Source organism: Rhododendron vialii, chromosome 5a, assembly GCF_030253575.1.
Source record: "Rhododendron vialii isolate Sample 1 chromosome 5a, ASM3025357v1".
Classification (NCBI taxonomy): domain Eukaryota; kingdom Viridiplantae; phylum Streptophyta; class Magnoliopsida; order Ericales; family Ericaceae; genus Rhododendron; species Rhododendron vialii.
In genome coordinates, this window is record NC_080561.1 from 19,001,747 (window position 1) to 19,020,203 (window position 18,457).

Below are 18,457 nucleotides of genomic sequence, written 5' to 3' on the forward strand. Positions count from 1 at the left end.
TTTTGAACGAGTAAAGAAGAAGATTGAATCTCTCTCTCTCTCTCTGGTTAGGGTTGGTTTTGATTTTAGAGTTAGGGTTCAAATGATTTGGAGTTCGTCTATCTACAAAACCAAAAATTAGGGTTTATCTGTTTTCTTTTTGTTTGTGTTGCATGATTTTATGTTTTTCCCTTTATCATGGCTGAAAATGTTAACTTTGTGAAGACCACGGAGTCTGGATAAAAACATTTTGTGGGTAGGAATTTATTTTATTTTATTTTTGTCTCTTTTCAAAATTTGCCTTTTGGTTTCTTTTCTTTTCTTTCTATCTGCAAAACCAGAAATTAAGGTTTCCCTTTTTTGCAAAAATTAGGGTTTTTTTTTTTTGTGACAGCCATGTTGTAAGTTACAGGTTACGAGGTCACTTCTTTTTCTCTCTCCTTCTGGTTTTGTAGAAAAGAGAAATTGTAAATGGCATTCTCTGCATTCTTGAAAAATTGTAATCGTTGTTTTTTTTCTTAGCTCTTCTGGAGATGTTAGGTGCAATGATGATGACGACATTGACTAATGTAAGCGTTTGTACAAAAAAAACAGGGCTGAATTTTTTGTTTTCGTAGCTTTCTTCATACTAGTAAAAATGCACGTGCGGTGCACATGAAAGCAATGTTTGGCTTTGTAATAGTGATAGCCAATAAAATATGTAATTATTGGAGTATTATTTTCTGTTGAAGCTTAAAGTCTCAAGAATGAAAATTATCTTCAGTTAGACTTGGTGAGAATCTAATAATGGTCATGATCATCTTTCTTCCTTCATTGTAAGGCAGACATTTTCTTTAATATGAGACAGAATAAGTAGAATTAAGACTTTTCATACGACGATCATTCATGTGATATAAAATGAGAAAATATTTCGTGGTGAGTATTATTTTACATATCACATTAGGAATCGTCCGAGGGATCGTCATGTGAGAGGTTCTTGATTCCCCATCCAACGATTGAAAAAAATTGTAATAACTTCAATCATATAATGGCCTGTGCATACCTTTCTATGTTGACATGAGAAAGGTACAGAAATTAGAGTGCATGAATAATGTGTTATGTTTAATATAGCGTTACTAAAGTTTCACACAATCTCGCTGATCAAAAAAAAAAAGTTTCAAACAATCTCTTTTGAGCATAGAGGATCTTATGTCATAAAGAAACTAGACATCCATCCAACAAGTCTTCCATCCATACCTGCGGGAACACAATATGAAGATGAACATATATCCCATAGCTACAGCCTGGAGATCGAAGTCCACAAGGGCTCCCGATTTTAAGGATTACACATCTTGCAACTGGTATCCCTTTTAAACTTAAGAACCCTGATATCCTCAAAACGTGTATTTCGAAAGAGAGCAAGATGTCTAGCATTTGTAAGCTAAGCCAACCCATTTATAGTAAGTCACAAACAATCAATTTAAAACAGGTATCTTGAATATCAACAATTACAGACTTCCGTTGAATACACCTGTCAGTTTATTGTCCACCTAGTGTTTCCAACACCAGTTTCCAGCATCATATGCCATTGACTCTCAGATTAAAATCAAGTCCTGAATATCTCCAAACGCAAGCAAACAATTAGTCTCTTGATTGATCAAATCTACCAAAAACACATGGTTGTGTTGTATGTAAGGAACTATTGATATTCAACAATACTTGGATCCCGAGCAAGACAATGTGGTGAAATCAACATAGGTGCATTTAGATTAATCCTTCTAACACATGAGGAAGATTATCATGTAGTGAAATTTTTTCAAATTCCTCTGTAGCGATAAACTATTAAATCAATACTTATGTAGCATGAATACAGAGAACAACAACATGAATATTGAGGTTATTGTTGTTGTAGCATGAATACAGACATAGCACTAAATATTGAGGTTATGTTAAGCCCTGCTAGATTGATTCTCACTTTTAAGTTTTAAGGGCTACTGGAAAAATTGTCAACCTTGCCGCCTACTTGCACTGCATTCTAACCACTCGAAGGATTTTTCCTCTTCCATACTTTCTTCAAGATGGTGGCAGGCTTCTCTTTGACCCTGTGGCAGTATCTGTACCATAGTTACCCCTTGAAGTTAGGCTTGTGTTGAAATGGAAACTTGTCTTGTGAGTATCCACTGGCCATCTCATACCTGTACTAACAATCTAAAGTCAAAATTGTACATGAATTTACATATAGAGGAACATGCCAAAGTCAAGAGATTAGGAATGCCAAATCTACTGAGATTAGTTTGCACGTGTAATAAAAGGAATCCCATTAATTCGGCCAAAGTTATTTTAATTTGGTTGCATATAGGTATGGTCTTTGTTAAGTACTTTGTTTCCCTACTTCTTACGATATCAAATTTGAAGTTCGGAAATTCCTAAGAGTAAGAAATTCCTAAGAGTAACCAGAATAATGAAAACACAAAACAAATTAGCTCCTCATCAGCGTCCTTACCCTTCTGGGGTTCAAACTTCCACCCATTGCAAATCAGTGCTCGATAGCGGCTTCAATTGTGACACAATATGGACTAATCATGCCCTCATGGCTATTCATCCTTCCAGTGTTTCATGCTATAATTTTAAAGCCCAAAAATATGAACGCAAAGAGAAGGTGTTTTTTTTTTCTTATCACAACTCTCAACATCTCAGCTGCATTTGCATTACGGATTCATTCCGGGAATCTATTGGCCCGAGCGAGCATTATTTTTTTTTTGAACGGCGGCCCGAGCAAGCACAATGCAAACAATATCATTAATATGAAGTCCTTGGTTTTACCTTTGGCCAAATGGCTGGAATGCTAGGTACACTCCTGGTTGCCCATCATATCTCAAATTCGTCTAACTCAACATTTCGAATGGTCTAGTTTAAATACATCTATTGCAGTAGCCCCTACAAAACCAATCTCCCTTGTGAAAATGTTCAGGTGTGGTAGTTCTAATAATACATGTGCTTTGTGGTTTGAACTTTTATCAAAGCTAAAATTCAATTCCAGGGCTTTAAAATAGGTGTGCTTGAATTCCAACGCTATAAAATTCTTACCCATACAGAAATGGTAGCCTTTGATATTGTTGTTTTCATAGTAGATTCGCACTAAAATCTGAAAGCTCCATTCCAAATAACATAATTGTAGAAGTCATGCCTGCAAGAAAACAAAAACTGAATCAATTACATGAAGATGGGTTCTGAAATAAGTGTAATGTTGCGAGCAAGAAAAAGGATTGTGTGTACTTGTATGCATCAAATATAACATATAACACAAATAGAACAACGCAACAAAAATAAACATGTTCTACTTCCAACGTTTCAAGAATCTAGCCAACTAGGTCTAGGCTAACATGCAAACACTACAAATGACTCATGCCAACTGATCAAATTAAAAAACAGAGAAAGAATGATCTTAACATCCTAGTGCGGCCTTAATGTATCCGAAAAGTGTCTCAAATGTGACCGAGCGTGTCCACAATGTACCAGACTTAACAAATAAAATACAAAAATCGGACCCATATTTAGGCATGTCTCACAAGTGTGCCAAAGAGTGCCCTGTGTTGCGTATGTGTCCGACACATGTCATATTTCAATACTTCAGACCATAGGACATTTCTGTGGTACTTAAACAACAACTAAAGCTGACTTTCGTTCATCACATTGTTATGCAAAAAGGTGTTGATAGGAGCATTAATCACCATTTTTGCCAAAAATTCGGTGGTTCTAGATTTTGGTTATTTCCATTTGTTATCTACCAGATTTGGATGGATAAATTCACTGTCTGTGAACAAATGCATACCATGTTCTGGAACATTTGTTCCAATTCATATATCCGCTAGGATAAAATGGAGTACATCAATATTCAAGGTACAAAAATCAACATATACATAGGAAATTCTGTTTGAAAGGAAACAAGACACAGGGGCAAATAGAAAGGAGAAATACATACTCCAGCATCCTTGTCTTTTCACGACACTCGTACTAAAGTGCATCTTCAAACCTTTTTCATGCATTGATATAGTTTTTTTTTTTTTTACGCACATATGCTTTTCACATTCCATAATATAGACATGTCCATGATTGAAGCCAGTGCCCAATTCATTTCTACCAATGCAAAGATCCAATCTTAACTTAAAAGACTGGGGTACTCAGCCTTTTTGTTCACATGCAAGATCGTAAACTAATGTTCATAATGTGACAATTAAGTAAACAATTTAAGCATCACGTAGAATTCCGAAAAGAACTATACACGCTTGGTGCAAAAGAAACCCATGTTGCACAAGAAAGAAGTAGAAGGTGGCCCAATGGACATAACTACTAAATCCAAAAGTTTTCACTCTAGTATTCATTTTCTTACTTCTTAGCTACTATCCAAATATAAGCTTTCTATCTCTAGTGACCTTGCATCCTTAAGGGCTACTATATCTCTGTTTTGAATTCAAGAACCTAATTCACCAACCTTATCGACATGCAGTGCCCACCCACAATTCGTAAAGGATTAATAAAATTGGAATATAAGGAATATTTTTAGGTGGTAATCAGTGGTAGATAGCACAAAATACTATTACTTAAAGGAAACTAATTTCTCTTTTCCACCCTTTTCTGTTGGAGGTGAGAGTTAGGAAGAAGACCTACATTTGGCCATAAGTTGTCAAAATTTTTACCCCTTGGATATGTAGGACGTGCATACATAATTGTCAACACCAACAAAAGAATTTGTAACAATAATTAAGGAAATGGATCTCAAAAGAGAAAATTAGAATAGTGAAACAAAAGGGAGCAATTGAAAACACCAAAAAACATTAGGGAGAAGAAAAAGCAAATCAACATGGTCAATGTGAAAGTCAACCATATCATGGCAAAGATGAACAATTGCCTTTTGTTGTCGGAAGAAACTTCACTAAGGCGGAAGGTACTCAAGTTGTGTGTGTGTGTGTGTGTGTGTGAGAGAGAGAGAGAGAGAGAGAGAGAGAGAGAGACAAATGCTAAGTATAGAGTACATTGGCACCATCGATGTCCACAGGGGCAACCGCCTCGATTTCCCCATCGGCGGCAAAAGCTAAGAACCTATCAATTGCGCCTTTATTTCTCAATAGGTAGGAGCATCGAGAAATGAGAATTTATTGTCCGAAATATCGCACTCGCAAAAGGAGAGGTGGAGGGAAAGAAACAGGCGGTAGAGGAGAATACGTTGCCTCAAAAGACAAAACGTCGGGTTCTGAAATTTCAAAACCATTCATCAAACAACTTACGTGCAATAACTGTTTGGCATGACCAACTCAGTTATGATGTAAACTCAGCATTAGATTACCATATTTAAGGAATGCTTACCATTTGAAATCGAGAGAAGTTCGGCAGGAAGGGATTTTGAAGAACGGTGGACAACAGCAAAGGAAAAACGGTGTTGATGGATTTGGTGGGCTCTGGTGTTAGAGATGGTGGGCACTGGAGGAGTACAACGTCGAAAGGCTTCTGGATTTGATCGGCACTTGAGTCATCCGTAGGAGTGGCTCAAGACACGCCATTGGATTTGATGTCCGTTGGTGGGAAAGTAGAGAGTCAGGAGAGTTCGATTCGTTAATTCCGATGGAAGCAATTCGTCTAATAGTTTGAGTGCAGTAAAGAGTTGTTGCGACATAATTCATCATGATCTAAAACAACATTTTATTGGAATTTAGAGACTGCTTACCGTGAGAAAAGGCAGAAGCTGCGACAGGAAGAGATTCTAGAAGATGGACAATGGTGGAGGAAGGAATTTCGATCGATCGTCGGAAGGGGGTCGTCAACAGAAGTGATTCTAGAGGGGGTTTTCAGAGACATATTCACTGATTTGGTGTAGAGGCGTTGGAGTAGTGCGGTGCTTCATTTCAAGTTGTATCGTTTTGGTTGGAGCGTATTGTGTGGTTGAGAAGAGGTGTAGGACAGGACTGGTATTAGTTGCAAGTGCTAGGGGCATTTGTGGAATGCAAAAAGGAGGAAACATCTTCGTACATTTAAAAGAAGTAGTGTAGATTATGAATTATTCGTGTTTCAGGATGGGAAAACGACTCGTGACAAGATGGCGACATACGGAGATGGAGATGGAGAAAATGGCAAAGCAATAGAGAGACTTCATTTACTTAGAAGAAATGTAGAGCTATGTTTTTTATGTTTGGGACTTGTAGTTATGCTTGTACTCTAGTATGTAGAGCCAAGTGTTGGAGATATATATTCTGTTATGTTTTATGGAATGAAAACAGGGGAAATGAGAACTTCTGAAAAATAGGGAAGGAGAGATGTTTGACTCTGGAAAACAGGGAGTACAAAAGTATTTTAGTTACCTTCTAGTCATTGTTATTGACGTTGCTAGTAACTGAAATGATAGATGCATAGGAATTGCGAATTGGTTGCTTAAGTTCTTATTGAATAAACCAACAACCAGAATAAATGAATAGCAATTGGCCTTCTTTGGTTGAATGTGCTCCTTGTTTTTAGAGCAGTGCCAGAGGTGTTACTGAATTCTGAGATGGGGTTACTACATTCCTCTCCGCCCCCCTTACTGCATTTTGAGATGAGGATGAACATTGGCATTGGCATCGACATTTAAAGAACATTTTGATATTCATTCTGTCCGTGTGAAAGCAAACATTTTGAAATTGATTCTGTCCGTGGCAAAGCCCAAGGTATTACTGCATTCTGATATTCATTCCCAGAACAAGTACATTGTTAATGTTATGGCCTAGAATTTTTGTTTATTTTAATTATTTATATTGCCATTATTAATTGGTGTTATGATTGGGTCCCAACTAATTATTTTGTATGCGCTATGGATATTGTTGACACGATTGTAATATTTGGGGTATGAGATTGATATTGGGTAAAATAGTGGAACTGAATGGTAATTTTATATATTGTGTTACGTTCTATCTAATACTAATTAGCTATAATTTAGCGTACCACGTTATTAGGGGTAGTTATATAAGAGTTATACTTGGTCAGATATTCAAAAGGTTATTACGGTTTTTGTTTGAGAGAACGTCTGAGATAAGAAGCATAAAAGAACTTCTGAAGTTCGAGAAGAGCAGCAACCATAGTACAGAGGAGATTATCTTTGGAGTCTTTCGAGGTAATATTTTACTTCATCTCTCTCGTTCTTTTGATCTACCATTTCACAAGCGATAGGCCCATGAATTGGGCACTGCCACACAAGTGTTGAGTTAAATTATTGGGTTTGGAGGTTGTCCTTTTGTGAGGCTATGGTGGTTTGAGAGATGTATGTGCCGTGTGGGTTTGTGTGTGCGACATGGTGCGGTGTGAGGTGCGTGCATGGGTGTTGTTGATTATGATTAATCTCGGCAGATGGATGTGAAATCTTGGCTTAATGCATGACTAGTATATTATATTGGAAAAGAGGAACATGTTTTGGTTTTATTGGCAGGAACATATTGGGTAAGTGAAGAACAGATCATGGTTTGGAGTTGGAATAAATAAGGTTCAGAAGTTGGGTTTTATAGTTTCGGTTGGGTACTAAGAATTAGCAACCTAAATTGGAGATTGGTTAGTTTATTGATTCATTGTTCCCTAGCTAGTTTTATGGTCAGCGTAATTTGCAGATTAGATGATCAGTTCGTATTATTCTTTTGTTTAGGTTAACTTCATTTCACGTTGTTCGGTGTATATTACCTTTGGATTCAGGTGAGTAGTTAAGTATGTTACGTATTTTCGAAAGGTCCCTGTGTCCCTTAAAAGTATTTCCTTAAGAAATTTATATGAATGTTATTCAGAGACTCAAAACTGTTTATAAGTTATTCTATAAATTGGCATGCGATGAATTTTCTGAGATCAATTGTTAATATTCTTTTTGGTGAGAACTTGACGGATATTAATGGGAACATTTATTTCGGAAGTCCAGGGAAATTATTCCTTCTCGTGTCGGTGACCCTGGCCATTATGGAAAAGACCGTGTTAGGCCGGTGACCCTAATGCTCAACGGCTTTCTTTTGCCGGATCGTCTTAGGGAAAAGTACCACGGGCTGCCAACCCTGGTGACTCTAAGTTCGATATTGGATCCAATTTTGATGAGATTTATTTTGGCCATGGTACTATTTGATTGAGGTTCCCCGTTGTTGATGGAGTTATTGTTGTGATCACCACCAAGAATATTTATTTGGTTAAAATGTTGCGGTGTGCACTCAGTTTATAAAGTCCTTTGCATCGTGAAGGGGGAAATGCAAAGAAAATACCCATGTTTGTACGGAAGAGGTTAGTATGCAATTTCGAGGGCGAAATTTATTTTAAGGGGGGAAAGATGTAACGGCCTAGCATTTTTGTTTATTTTAATTATTTATATTGCCATTATTAATTGGTGTTATGATTGGGTCCCAACTAATTATTTTGTATGCGCTATGGATATTGTTGACATGATTGTAATATTTGGGGTACGAGATTGATGTTGGGCAAAATAGTAGAACTGAATGGTAATTTTATATATTGTGTTACGTTCTATCTAATACTAATTAGCTATAATTTAGGGTACCACGTTATTAGGGGGTAGTTATATAAGAGTTATACTTGGTCAGATATTCAAAAGGTTATTAGGGTTTTGTTTGAGAGAACGTCTGAGATAAGAAGCATAAGAGAACTTCTGAAGTTCGAGAAGAGCAGCAGCCATAGTACAGAGGAGATTATCTTTGGAGTCTTTCGAGGTAATATTTTACTTCATCTCTCTCGTTCTTTTGATCTACCATTTCACAAGCGATAGGCCAATGAATTGGGCACTGCCGCACAAGTGTCGAGTTAAATTATTGGGTTTGGAGGTTGTCCTTTTGTGAGGCTATGGTGGTTTGAGAGATGTATGTGCCGTGTGGGTTTGTGTGCGCGACATGGTGCGGTGTGAGGTGCGTGCATGGGTGTTGTTGATTATGATTAATCTCGGCAGATGGATGTGAAATCTTGGCTTAATGCATGACTAGTATATTATATTGGAAAAGAGGAACATGTTTTGGTTTTATTGGCAGGAACATATTGGGTAAGTGAAGAACAGATCATGGTTTGGAGTTGGAATAAATAAGGTTCAGAAGTTGGGTTTTATAGTTTCGGTTGGGTACTAAGAATTAGCAACCTAAATTGGAGATTGGTTAGTTTATTGATACATTGTTCCCTAGCTAGTTTTATGGTCAGCGTAATTTGCAGATTAGATGATCAGTTCGTATTATTCTTTTGTTTAGGTTAACTTCATTTCACGTTGTTCGGTGTATATTACCTTTGGATTCAGGTGAGTAGTTAAGTATGTTACGTATTTTCGAAAGGTCCCTGTGTCCCTTAAAAGTATTTCCTTAAGAAATTTATATGAATGTTATTCAGAGACTCAAAACTGTTTATAAGTTGTTCTATAAATTGGCATGCGATGAATTTTCTGAGATCAATTGTTAATATTCTTTTTGGTGAGAACTTGACGGATATTAATGGGAACATTTATTTCGGAAGTCCAGGGAAATTATTCCTTCTCGTGTCGGTGACCCTGGCCATTATGGAAAAGACCGTGTTAGGCCGGTGACCCTAATGCTCAACGGCTTTCTTTTGCCGGATCGTCTTAGGGAAAAGTACCACGGGCTGCCAACCCTGGTGACTCTAAGTTCGATATTGGATCCAATTTTGATGAGATTTATTTTGGCCATGGTACTATTTGATTGAGGTTCCCCGTTGTTGATGGAGTTATTGTTGTGATCACCACCAAGAATATTTATTTGGTTAAAATGTTGCGGTGTGCACTCAGTTTATAAAGTCCTTTGCATCGTGAAGGGGGAAATGCAAAGAAAATACCCATGTTTGTACGGAAGAGGTTAGTATGCAATTTCGAGGGCGAAATTTATTTTAAGGGGGGAAAGATGTTACGGCCTAGCATTTTTGTTTATTTTAATTATTTATATTGCCATTATTAATTGGTGTTATGATTGGGTCCCAACTAATTATTTTGTATGCGCTATGGATATTGTTGACATGATTGTAATATTTGGGGTACGAGATTGATGTTGGGCAAAATAGTAGAACTGAATGGTAATTTTATATATTGTGTTACGTTCTATCTAATACTAATTAGCTATAATTTAGGGTACCACGTTATTAGGGGGTAGTTATATAAGAGTTATACTTGGTCAGATATTCAAAAGGTTATTAGGGTTTTGTTTGAGAGAACGTCTGAGATAAGAAGCATAAGAGAACTTCTGAAGTTCGAGAAGAGCAGCAGCCATAGTACAGAGGAGATTATCTTTGGAGTCTTTCGAGGTAATATTTTACTTCATCTCTCTCGTTCTTTTGATCTACCATTTCACAAGCGATAGGCCAATGAATTGGGCACTGCCGCACAAGTGTCGAGTTAAATTATTGGGTTTGGAGGTTGTCCTTTTGTGAGGCTATGGTGGTTTGAGAGATGTATGTGCCGTGTGGGTTTGTGTGCGCGACATGGTGCGGTGTGAGGTGCGTGCATGGGTGTTGTTGATTATGATTAATCTCGGCAGATGGATGTGAAATCTTGGCTTAATGCATGACTAGTATATTATATTGGAAAAGAGGAACATGTTTTGGTTTTATTGGCAGGAACATATTGGGTAAGTGAAGAACAGATCATGGTTTGGAGTTGGAATAAATAAGGTTCAGAAGTTGGGTTTTATAGTTTCGGTTGGGTACTAAGAATTAGCAACCTAAATTGGAGATTGGTTAGTTTATTGATACATTGTTCCCTAGCTAGTTTTATGGTCAGCGTAATTTGCAGATTAGATGATCAGTTCGTATTATTCTTTTGTTTAGGTTAACTTCATTTCACGTTGTTCGGTGTATATTACCTTTGGATTCAGGTGAGTAGTTAAGTATGTTACGTATTTTCGAAAGGTCCCTGTGTCCCTTAAAAGTATTTCCTTAAGAAATTTATATGAATGTTATTCAGAGACTCAAAACTGTTTATAAGTTGTTCTATAAATTGGCATGCGATGAATTTTCTGAGATCAATTGTTAATATTCTTTTTGGTGAGAACTTGACGGATATTAATGGGAACATTTATTTCGGAAGTCCAGGGAAATTATTCCTTCTCGTGTCGGTGACCCTGGCCATTATGGAAAAGACCGTGTTAGGCCGGTGACCCTAATGCTCAACGGCTTTCTTTTGCCGGATCGTCTTAGGGAAAAGTACCACGGGCTGCCAACCCTGGTGACTCTAAGTTCGATATTGGATCCAATTTTGATGAGATTTATTTTGGCCATGGTACTATTTGTTTGAGGTTCCCCATTGTTGATGGAGTTATTGTTGTGATCACCGCCAAGAATATTTATTTGGTTAAAATGTTGCGGTGTGCACTCAGTTTATAAAGTACTTTGCATCGTGAAGAGGGAAATGCAAAGAAAATACCCATGTTTGTACGGATGAGGTTAGTATGCAATTTCGAGGGCGAAATTTATTTTAAGGGGGGAAAGATGTTACGGCCTAGCATTTTTGTTTATTTTAATTATTTATATTGCCATTATTAATTGGTGTTATGATTGGGTCCCAACTAATTATTTTGTACGCGCTATGGATATTGTTGACACGATTGTAATATTTGGGGTACGAGATTGATGTTGGGCAAAATAGTAGAACTGAATGGTAATTTTATATATTGTGTTACGTTCTATCTAATACTAATTAGCTATAATTTAGGGTACCACGTTATTAGGGGGTTGTTATATAAGAGTTATACTTGGTCAGATATTCAAAAGGTTATTAGGATTTTGTTTGAGAGAACGTCTGAGATAAGAAGCATAAGAGAACTTCTGAAGTTCGAGAAGAGCAGCAGCCATAGTACAGAGGAGATTATCTTTGGAGTCTTTCGAGGTAATATTTTACTTCATCTCTCTCGTTCTTTTGATCTACCATTTCACAAGCGATAGGCCAATGAATTGGGCACTGCCGCACAAGTGTCGAGTTAAATTATTGGGTTTGGAGGTTGTCCTTTTGTGAGGCTATGGTGGTTTGAGAGATGTATGTGCCGTGTGGGTTTGTGTGCGCGACATGGTGCGGTGTGAGGTGCGTGCATGGGTGTTGTTGATTATGATTAATCTCGGCAGATGGATGTGAAATCTTGGCTTAATGCATGACTAGTATATTATATTGGAAAAGAGGAACATGTTTTGGTTTTATTGGCAGGAACATATTGGGTAAGTGAAGAACAGATCATGGTTTGGAGTTGGAATAAATAAGGTTCAGAAGTTGGGTTTTATAGTTTCGGTTGGGTACTAAGAATTAGCAACCTAAATTGGAGATTGGTTAGTTTATTGATACATTGTTCCCTAGCTAGTTTTATGGTCAGCGTAATTTGCAGATTAGATGATCAGTTCGTATTATTCTTTTGTTTAGGTTAACTTCATTTCACGTTGTTCGGTGTATATTACCTTTGGATTCAGGTGAGTAGTTAAGTATGTTACGTATTTTCGAAAGGTCCCTGTGTCCCTTAAAAGTATTTCCTTGAGAAATTTATATGAATGTTATTCAGAGACTCAAAACTGTTTATAAGTTGTTCTATAAATTGGCATGCGATGAATTTTCTGAGATCAATTGTTAATATTCTTTTTGGTGAGAACTTGACGGATATTAATGGGAACATTTATTTCGGAAGTCCAGGGAAATTATTCCTTTTCGTGTCGGTGACCCTGGCCATTATGGAAAAGACCGTGTTAGGCCGGTGACCCTAATGCTCAACGGCTTTCTTTTGCCGGATCGTCTTAGGGAAAAGTACCACGGGCTGCCAACCCTGGTGACTCTAAGTTCGATATTGGATCCAATTTTGATGAGATTTATTATGGCCATGGTACTATTTGATTGAGGTTCCCCATTGTTGATGGAGTTATTGTTGTGATCACCACCAAGAATATTTATTTGGTTAAAGTGTTGCGATGTGCACTCAGTTTATAAAGTACTTTGCATCGTGAAGAGGGAAATGCATAGAAAATACCGATGTTTGTACGGATGAGGTTAGTATGCAATTTCGAGGGCGAAATTTATTTTAAGGGGGGAAAGATGTTACGGCCTAGCATTTTTGTTTATTTTAATTATTTATATTGCCATTATTAATTGGTGTTATGATTGGATCCCAACTAATTATTTTGTACGCGCTATGGATATTGTTGACACGATTGTAATATTTGGGGTATGAGATTGATGTTGGGCAAAATAGTAGAACTGAATGGTAATTTTATATATTGTGTTACGTTCTATCTAATACTAATTAGCTATAATTTAGGGTACCACATTATTAGGGGGTAGTTATATAAGAGTTATACTTGGTCAGATATTCAAAAGGTTATTAGGGTTTTGTTTGAGAGAACGTCTGAGATAAGAAGCATAAGAGAACTTCTGAAGTTCGAGAAGAGCAGCAGCCATAGTACAGAGGAGATTATCTTTGGAGTCTTTCGAGGTAATATTTTACTTCATCTCTCTCGTTCTTTTGATCTACCATTTCACAAGCGATAGGCCCATGAATTGGGCACTGCCGCACAAGTGTCGAGTTAAATTATTGGGTTTGGAGGTTGTCCTTTTGTGAGGCTATGGTGGTTTGAGAGATGTATGTGCCGTGTGGGTTTGTGTGCGCGACATGGTGCGGTGGGAGGTGCGTGCATGGGTGTTGTTGATTATGATTAATCTCGGCAGATGGATGTGAAATCTTGGCTTAATGCATGACTAGTATATTATATTGGAAAAGAGGAACATGTTTTGGTTTTATTGGCAGGAACATATTGGGTAAGTGAAGAACAGATCATGGTTTGGAGTTGGAATAAATAAGGTTCAGAAGTTGGGTTTTATAGTTTCGGTTGGGTACTAAGAATTAGCAACCTAAATTGGAGATTGGTTAGTTTACTGATACATTGTTCCCTAGCTAGTTTTATGGTCAGCGTAATTTGCAGATTAGATGATCAGTTCGTATTATTCTTTTGTTTAGGTTAACTTCATTTCACGTTGTTCGGTGTATATTACCTTTGGATTCAGGTGAGTAGTTAAGTATGTTACGTATTTTCGAAAGGTCCCTGTGTCCCTTAAAAGTATTTCCTTAAGAAATTTATATGAATGTTATTCAGAGACTCAAAACTGTTTATAAGTTGTTCTATAAATTGGCATGCGATGAATTTTCTGAGATCAATTGTTAATATTCTTTTTGGTGAGAACTTGACGGATATTAATGGGAACATTTATTTCGGAAGTCCAGGGAAATTATTCCTTCTCGTGTCGGTGACCCTGGCCATTATGGAAAAGACCGTGTTAGGCCGGTGACCCTAATGCTCAACGGCTTTCTATTGCCGGATCGTCTTAGGGAAAAGTACCACGGGCTGCCAACCCTGGTGACTCTAAGTTCGATATTGGATCCAATTTTGATGAGATTTATTTTGGCCATGGTACTATTTGATTGAGGTTCCCCATTGTTGATGGAGTTATTGTTGTGATCACCACCAAGAATATTTATTTGGTTAAAGTGTTGCGGTGTGCACTCAGTTTATAAAGTACTTTGCATCGTGAAGAGGGAAATGCATAGAAAATACCGATGTTTGTACGGATGAGGTTAGTATGCAATTTCGAGGGCGAAATTTATTTTAAGGGGGGAAAGATGTTACGGCCTAGCATTTTTGTTTATTTTAATTATTTATATTGCCATTATTAATTGGTGTTATGATTGGGTCCCAACTAATTATTTTGTACGCGCTATGGATATTGTTGACACGATTGTAATATTTGGGGTATGAGATTGATGTTGGGCAAAATAGTAGAACTGAATGGTAATTTTATATATTGTGTTACGTTCTATCTAATACTAATTAGCTATAATTTAGGGTACCACATTATTAGGGGGTAGTTATATAAGAGTTATACTTGGTCAGATATTCAAAAGGTTATTAGGGTTTTGTTTGAGAGAACGTCTGAGATAAGAAGCATAAGAGAACTTCTGAAGTTCGAGAAGAGCAGCAGCCATAGTACAGAGGAGATTATCTTTGGAGTCTTTCGAGGTAATATTTTACTTCATCTCTCTCGTTCTTTTGATCTACCATTTCACAAGCGATAGGCCCATGAATTGGGCACTGCCGCACAAGTGTCGAGTTAAATTATTGGGTTTGGAGGTTGTCCTTTTGTGAGGCTATGGTGGTTTGAGAGATGTATGTGCCGTGTGGGTTTGTGTGCGCGACATGGTGCGGTGTGAGGTGCGTGCATGGGTGTTGTTGATTATGATTAATCTCGGCAGATGGATGTGAAATCTTGGCTTAATGCATGACTAGTATATTATATTGGAAAAGAGGAACATGTTTTGGTTTTATTGGCAGGAACATATTGGGTAAGTGAAGAACAGATCATGGTTTGGAGTTGGAATAAATAAGGTTCAGAAGTTGGGTTTTATAGTTTCGGTTGGGTACTAAGAATTAGCAACCTAAATTGGAGATTGGTTAGTTTATTGATACATTGTTCCCTAGCTAGTTTTATGGTCAGCGTAATTTGCAGATTAGATGATCAGTTCGTATTATTCTTTTGTTTAGGTTAACTTCATTTCACGTTGTTCGGTGTATATTACCTTTGGATTCAGGTGAGTAGTTAAGTATGTTACGTATTTTCGAAAGGTCCCTGTGTCCCTTAAAAGTATTTCCTTAAGAAATTTATATGAATGTTATTTGGAGACTCAAAACTGTTTATAAGTTGTTCTATAAATTGGCATGCGATGAATTTTCTGAGATCAATTGTTAATATTCTTTTTGGTGAGAACTTGGTGGATATTAATGGGAACATTTATTTCGGAAGTCCAGGGAAATTATTCCTTCTCGTGTCGGTGACCCTGGCCATTGGGGAAAAGACCGTGTTAGGCCGGTGACCCTAATGCTCAACGGCTTTCTTTTGCCGGATCGTCTTAGGGAAAAGTACCACGGGCTGCCAACCCTGGTGACTCTAAGTTCGATATTGGATCCAATTTTGATGAGATTTATTTTGGCCATGGTACTATTTGATTGAGGTTCCCCATTGTTGATGGAGTTATTATTGTTATCACCACCAAGAATATTTATTTGGTTAAATACTTATTTGATCGATTTATTATTCTGCTGGACACCTTGTATGCCAAATTATGATTTAATGGTAAATTATTTTAATCTTCACTTTCAACTTTATTTATTATACATACTTGCTATTCATTGAGCTCGTCAGCTGACGGATTTATTCCAGCTTCTCTTTCAGGCAAGTTGGCGAGTTAGGCAAGGACTCGGGTGGCATCTTGGGGATTTCTTTTTATTGACCTCCATAGGATGTTGCATTTAGTATAAAGATTTTAATCATCGCTTCCGCACTTTGTATAGCTTTTGAGTAAATTGGATTACTATATTGTTGATGGTAAATTTTTATTGGCTGGTTCATGGGATGGTTTTGCCCCATGTTTATGATTGGGATTTATTTGGTTTTGGATTTATTTAATAAAAAAATCATTATTGTTTGAAAATTTATTTTATTCTAGGCTACGTGTTCCATGAGTTGGCCTTGTGATACATGGCCGGTCACTTCTCATTTTTGGGGTGTGACAATTGTGGTATCAAAGCCAGGTTATTGGGCCAGTGGTTTGCTTGGGGCGTTACAGGTGGTATCAAAGCCATCCAAGTACACGACCATGTGGGCCTTTGGAGTTTGGTTGGATTTGGTTGTTGGTTAATTTGGTTTGATTAGTGTCGGTGATTATAGTGCTCAACCCCTCGCAAGGGCGCGAGGCTATAAAGTTGGGGAGATTGTAACACTCCGTCCCACATCGGAAGTCTACATGGATGATCTTGGGCATATAACAAACCTTGTGGGCTACTACTAGTACCTTGTGCTTAAGCTTTTGGGCCATGTGGTGTGGCTTGTGGATCAAAATCAAGGTATTGAGCCAGTGGTCTGCATGGGGCGTTACAGTTAAGATACTTCAAATGCATACAGCAGTGCCAAAGCAATAGAAGTTGCTTGAAGTTGATAATTGTTCTTCGCAATGGTTCAATCAAATAAGCATTACATTAGAGTCTTGTACAAAATAAACATGACCAAAAATGAAATTACAACTCCCGTTGCCGCTCTGAGTAAATAGGATGCAATGTTGAAGCACCTATTTGAATCACAATGGCCATCTATGTTTGATTGCAAAGGTTCAAGCAATGGTGGGTAATCAGTGATGATTTCTTGTTCAAGCAGCAATTGCACATTGGACCTAGCTTCGACATACGCCCTAAGCATCATTTGTCTCTTCCAATGACGAATAGAACTCAATAGAACTCTTTTCCAGCCATGGCAACTTTCTTAAGCTTAAACAAAAGCAATCACAACAATCATTTGATTAGGGGCAAATCATATTTTCAAACCATAATTTCAGATTCACAAACTAAATATGCACACACAAAATAATAAACCCATCCAACCCTAATTTCCGATTCAAAACCCAAATAATTTGTAAAATTGCAAATTTTTCTTCTCTTTTTAAGAACCACACACAATCCACGGTGGCAGTAGGTATATTTTTTACTAATTGGCTCATACTAACATAGAAATTATGTAGACACCCCAATTTGGGCCTCCGAATAATCTTTAAGTTCCCCGATGATGAAATAAGGAAAAATACACTTTCAAGGCTTGGATTGTTGCTCCTTTGTCACTCCTTCTCTAAACCTCAAGAAAACCCCTTCCCAAACATATAGGGCGACCCCCGGTCCAATTGCAAAGAGAAAAACACATTTGCTTTGTCAAAAACAACTTTTTCCATGACACACTGATGGTAAAATGATCACACATTTCAATGTATAAAATATCCTTGAGTGAAACTAATTGGGTTAGAAAGAAGACTTGACAAGCTTTCCAACGCTTTGAACCGTGCTCAAATCCGAGTTCGGGAGTGTCCAGGGTGCCCCCGCGAAGTTTGATGTGTTGTGCTGACACACAATACTGCGCGGCATTTCAAAGCGTCGCGCGGCATTTCAGAAACGTCATGTGGCATTTCAAAAAATTCCAAAAAAATCACTCCACTGCACGAGATTTCAATATATAGCACAACATTTCTCTTTATGTTTCACGACGTTTCAGGGAAAAGTTCTAACAGTTGCAGAAAGTTGTTGGCCACGCCTACAGGTGCAGAGGATAAATTTTATTCAGCCCATAAGCTACCTCCCCTCTTTGTAGTGTTCATCCTTGGCTCTCTTGTCTATAAATACACCCCCCCTCTAGTTGAGAAGTGGCCCCTTCAACTCCAAATAAAGTTACTCTGCCATTTTCTAGACTCTCACTCTCTCTCTCTAAAAATACCCCCATTCTTCTTCTCCTCTTAAGTTTAGTAAACTACTGACTTAGGAGGACCTCTACCTCAAAGCATCCAAACAACCTCATATCCTTCGATCCCCATTTAAGCATTTCAAGTCCAAATCAACTTCCATTCCTCCATCTTCAAGCACATCTAAGCCTCGATCAAAAGGTATAAACAAA

At 37.6% G+C, this 18,457-nt stretch overlaps 2 long non-coding RNA genes across 3 annotated transcripts; one reads left to right on the forward strand and one right to left on the reverse strand.

The window, feature by feature from the left end:
- Window positions 1-906: 906 nt before the first annotated feature.
- Window positions 907-5,445, reverse strand: LOC131326304 (uncharacterized). Of its 2 annotated transcripts, none has more exons than XR_009199967.1 (5): window positions 5,303-5,445; window positions 5,000-5,209; window positions 2,782-3,145; window positions 1,934-2,153; window positions 907-1,571 (listed from the first exon to the last, which is right to left on the reverse strand). It is a non-coding gene; the product is annotated as an uncharacterized LOC131326304 (long non-coding RNA). The 2 variants fall into 2 exon arrangements; XR_009199966.1 differs by having other exon boundaries at window positions 911-1,579; window positions 1,954-2,153; window positions 3,046-3,145.
- A 1,149-nt stretch (window positions 5,446-6,594) lies between these two features.
- On the forward strand, window positions 6,595-17,535 carry LOC131326305 (uncharacterized). Its single transcript, XR_009199968.1, has 2 exons — window positions 6,595-6,701; window positions 16,912-17,535. It is a non-coding gene; the product is annotated as an uncharacterized LOC131326305 (long non-coding RNA).
- The last annotated feature ends 922 nt before the right edge of the window (window positions 17,536-18,457 follow it).